Raw genomic sequence first — 4,939 nt, 5'->3', positions numbered from 1 at the left:
GGCTTGAGTGCTGTTGTCAGTGACATAAGTATTTGAAATGAACATGATTTTTAAATGTCTGTTGACATTTTATGATTCGTTTTATTATTGCTCTTACATACAGCTCCTTTAAATGTGGTTTATTATACAATATACTGGTACCTGCTGAATTATACTTTAGCACCGCTTAACGATATCAGAATTAAATTGTAAGAGTGGGTTTAAAACCTTCCTCTATGAAAAATCCTATGCTTAGAGTCAGCTACTTACTGTGTTTTTTGGATGTTTTGCTGTTCTTCTGTTTCTCATGCTGACGTTTTCTGATGCTTGTGTTTTATTTTATGATGTGTGATATATGATTACTTTTATCACTGGTGCTGATCTTTTTCTGATGCTTATGTTTTTGTTTATTTGTTTATTTAAAAAGGATCCCCATTAGTCTTCACCATGGGAAGACTATTCTTCCTGGGGTCCACACATAGACATACAAAAGATGACAATAATACAACTCAAAAAGGGGGAAAAACATTCACTAGAATTCCTGAAATAATAAATTGAAACAAAAATAAAAGATTAAGTAACCCACCATCCACATCTTAAGTAACAATATTTGCTACTATGACCAGATCTGTTCCACTTTTGAGCAAAATAGTTTGCAACGACTTTATAATTTATAATATACCCATACCTCTATTTATAGTAGTATAAATATACTACATATAATATACTCATACATTATAATATACTTGTACTTCTATACTATATATACACTCTAATACACTCTACACTTTAATACATTATTGTATGATGTGTTATATCTAATCACTTTTATCTCTGTTTTTTGTGTCATGAAGCGTTATGAGATGACCTTTGTTATGATTTGACGCTTTACAGATAAATTGAATTGAATTGAATTGTTAACACAACTGCTACTACTTTTTTTTATTATTGAATCATAGATACAAACAAACAAGGCACATAATAGTCGTATCAGAATTACAAACTTTTGCCTTGGGTTGAGCAACATTAATATTACAAAATATACACTGAGAATCTAATTATCGTACAACATAAAATAAAATAAAATAAAAAAATAACTCACAAGGGCCATCTCATATTAAATCATATCTTTCAAGTAAAGAAAACAGGTTAAGGGCTTTCTTTTCTTTAACAAAACTCAAGAGCTTTAGCTCATTTCTCCAATGAGCTCAAACACGATTTGGTCTTAAAATATCTACATTTGTGAATAAAGAACTTTCCCAATAACACCAAATTATTAAGGACAAAGTCCAAATTCTTGTCTTCAACAAAACACCAAATATACAACTGCTACTACTTCTCACACTAATAATGATAATAATAATAATAATAATAATAATAATAATAATAATAATAATAATAATAATAATAATAATAATAATAATAATAATAATAATAATAATAATAATAATAATAATAATAATAACCATAATACAATAATAATACAATACACGTTTAAATATTATGTTTATCTGGGCAAGATGAATTTTAAATATAGTTTAAACGCGTTGTTTCAAACCCGGAAGCTTGTGGCGAACATGAAACACGTGGTTTAACATCAAACACGTGGTTTGATTAGGACATAAATACGGGCGTGTGCGTCTCTCTCAGCCTCGATCACATCCGCTCTTCCTGCTCGCAGTGTGTGGGGTCGGACTGCGGCAGCCAGGAGAGGAAACCCAGCATTTTATTAATAGTTAGGGTAAATATTGGTTCTGCTTATCGTGACTTGTCATTTGTATATCAGTTCTCATGTTTATTTGAGTTTAGTGGTTGTGTAGAGTTTAATACTTGACTCACCGCAGCAGCGGCGCCAAACCGACCTCGTGGTTTGGAGCAAAGGGGGGTAGTCGACCAGTAATTTAGATCAAATCAAAGGTTACACGTTTTGGCCTTGTAATTAGTCTCGCCAAACGATCCACAATTAACGATGATAGCAGATTTGTTTGTTTTTTTCAATTAAACTGGGAATCAGACAATTGAAAAGGGGGTAATTTTAATGTGAGATTACCTCCTTTTTCAATAGTCGGTTAAATATTTTGACAAAACATTTACACCTCAAAGTCTAAACTTCTAATGGAGAATGAACAAACTACCAACTAAAAGGGGATAATCAAATTTTATGTGTCCATACCTCAGTAGTTGGACGAGTTTTGTAGTATTTCAGCCACCATCTTAAACCAGCTGCAGGTACTTTGGTGGATTTATTTAAAAAGGAAAACAATATTTCAGAGACATTACTAAATTACACGTGTATTGCAGGGATTATCTTGAGACATTCAAACCCCAATGATGATTTTGCCAGTCCGTGTTTCACCTGAACCTCGTGATTACTCTTTTACTGCACTGATGGGTTTGATGATCCAGTTCCCAGTCAGAATATGTTGTATGTGAATGCAACTGACCTGTCGTACTCTTGCATTTCAGGGCTAAAGAGTCTGATGTGGGGAGATATGAGGTAAGGTTAATTTTTTTTTTTTTTTTTCAAGATGTTTTCAGAAGTTTCAGTCAAAACCTATGTGGAGTCTTGGGCCAGCCTTATCAATGGTGCTCCATGAAATAAAAAATGAGCATTAATGTATTTGTAATAAAGTACACCATACTGGCAAATAAGCTGATACGGCCAGTAATAATATGCAATGGCTCAACATGAGCATGCAAAGTAGTTTTCAAAATGTACCAGTAAATATGAAATCAATTGGTTACCTTTTTAACTACTTTTTTTTTTATTTATATTTAATGAATTACTGGATTTCTATTTGGTGCTATACTGAAAGGGGTTTGTGCAAAGCAATTTTGTTCAAAATTAATTAAATAAAAAGCCTAATTTAACTTGCCATATTTACTATCTGAAGTAAAATGAACTCTTTCTTCACAGGTAGGGGCCGCCACGGACACACTCGCTACTGCATCACCTCCTTGGTAGAAGATAAATGTGACATTTAGTTATACTTCTGTTCAGTTATAAAAGTGGGTAATCAGACAATCTCAGCGTAGCAACTTGATACTTTCAGGCAGGTAAACGTGGTGTATATGGCCAAACTGAGCATCAGTGAGGGAGGAGCGATTTGCAGGACTTAAAACATTTCCAGGGTACCATCTCTGAAAGCAAAACAGGTTGACTCTTGAAGCAGATGGGTTACGGCAGAAGACCACAGGTAGTGCAACTCTTGTCAGCGTAGAGCAGGGGTGGGCAAGCCTGGTCCTCGAGTGCCACTGTCCTGCATGTTTACATGTTCAACACACCTGCTTCAAATCAGTGGTGGTCATGCAGGTGTGCACACACCTGTTCATGAGTCATTTGTATGAGGGGGTGCTGAAGCAGAGGAACATCTAAAACATGCAGGGCAGTGGCTCAAGGGCCAAGATTACATACCCCTGGTAGAAGGCATGAAACTGGAGCTATACTTTGCACAGGCTCATGAAAATAAACTGGAAAGTGTTTCCCGGTTTGAGACTGAACTTCAATCACATTCAGATGGTGTTAGGGTCAGAATAAGGCATAAGCGTGGATCCATCCTGCCTTGTCATCGTTTCAACTTGCTGCTGGTGGTGACGTAAAGGAACATATTTTGGCACGCTTTGGGGCCATTACTGCCAATTGATCGTAGTTTTAAATGCCACAGTCTGACAGGGTATCATTGCTAACCATCAGCATAAGTAGTTTATTCCAAGGGTTTGAGTCACCCATGGGGATGTGTGTCATGGACGTGCAGCCCACAAGTCTGTAGCAGCTGTTGATGCTATCATGGACAAAAATCTGAGTGTTTTACAATGGCTTGTTGAATCTATACCTCCAAGAACTAGGGCAGTTCTGAGGGCAAAAGGGGGTCCAACCTGGTACTAAAAAAAAAAAGTGGGTAAGTTTGATCAGTGAAGATAAAAATTGAGAAATGTCTATGTACAACTTGAATAATTTTATTTTAATAAAGCAGCTTTGGTGAAAATTATTGACTCTGTTTTTCAATTTTAAGTGTGCAAATTTTGTCATAAGTGTTTTTTTTGTTTTTTTTTTTCTAATTATGAAACTGGTTTCTTAAATTTATCCAAATGAATGGCGGGGGTTAAAAGTTGAAATGTTGCATTGAGCAATGTGTCAAAGTTGTTTTATAGACTTATCACTAATGGTCATCAATACAGTAAAACCTGTCCAGACTCACCCCTGATATGCTGTGGTAATTAAAAAAAAAAGTAAGGCAAAGTAATTGACAGGCTAGCCATCTTATCTTAAATCAGATTTCTGTAAAATGTACTGATCAAGGGGAGAGGATGCACTTTCTCTCTGGGGTTGACGCATCTGGAGATTGAGATTGTGTGCCGTTACGTCACAGACCAAAATCAGACTAGAACGTTTCAGCCTTCACGTCTTCAGCACCACCTGTTGGAAGTGCTTAATAGAAATGCATATTTTAGAGGCATTTGCAGTAGAAGTACATAAGGTTTCTCTCATCCCATGGCACTGACTTGGGAGTGAAACGGTGTTGGAGCTCCATGGTATTTTTTGAAAACCTGGGAGACCGAATCGTATATGATAAGCTTCCTCACTCAGCTTTGTCGATGGCTTTTTGTCATCACAGCAGATCTTTTTTTTTTTTTTTTTTTTTTTTTTTTTTTTTTTTTTCTTAAGTGTTTTTATTAGAACCAGTTTCAGACATTACAAAAAACTTCAAGTGTACTGCTTATAGAAAAAGATAACATCAATAGTAACAGTATTAATAAAAATAAACAAATAATACAATCGTCGAGCACGAATAAAAATACGTGCATCTGGTCTGAAAGTGCAACACTTGATACAGTACTTCACATTCCACTGTGTTCATTTTTTTAAATTTTTTTTCCCCTCCCACCCTAGAAAAACCCCCCCACCCCACCCCAGCTCACAACAAGACAACAAAGAAAGTACCGCAAACAATGTATAATA

At 35.5% G+C, this 4,939-nt stretch overlaps 1 long non-coding RNA gene across 1 annotated transcript; it reads left to right on the top strand.

Moving 5' to 3' along the window:
• Positions 1 to 1,618: 1,618 nt before the first annotated feature.
• On the top strand, positions 1,619 to 3,958 carry LOC133451891 (uncharacterized). The gene is made up of 3 exons (XR_009783219.1): positions 1,619 to 1,720; positions 2,446 to 2,476; positions 2,897 to 3,958. It is a non-coding gene; the product is annotated as an uncharacterized LOC133451891 (long non-coding RNA).
• Positions 3,959 to 4,939: the final 981 nt, after the last annotated feature.

Source organism: Cololabis saira, chromosome 10 (genome assembly GCF_033807715.1).
Source record: "Cololabis saira isolate AMF1-May2022 chromosome 10, fColSai1.1, whole genome shotgun sequence".
Lineage (NCBI taxonomy): Eukaryota > Metazoa > Chordata > Actinopteri > Beloniformes > Belonidae > Cololabis > Cololabis saira.
Note: the sequence above shows the minus strand (reverse complement) of the source record. Positions and strands in the feature narration are given on the sequence as shown.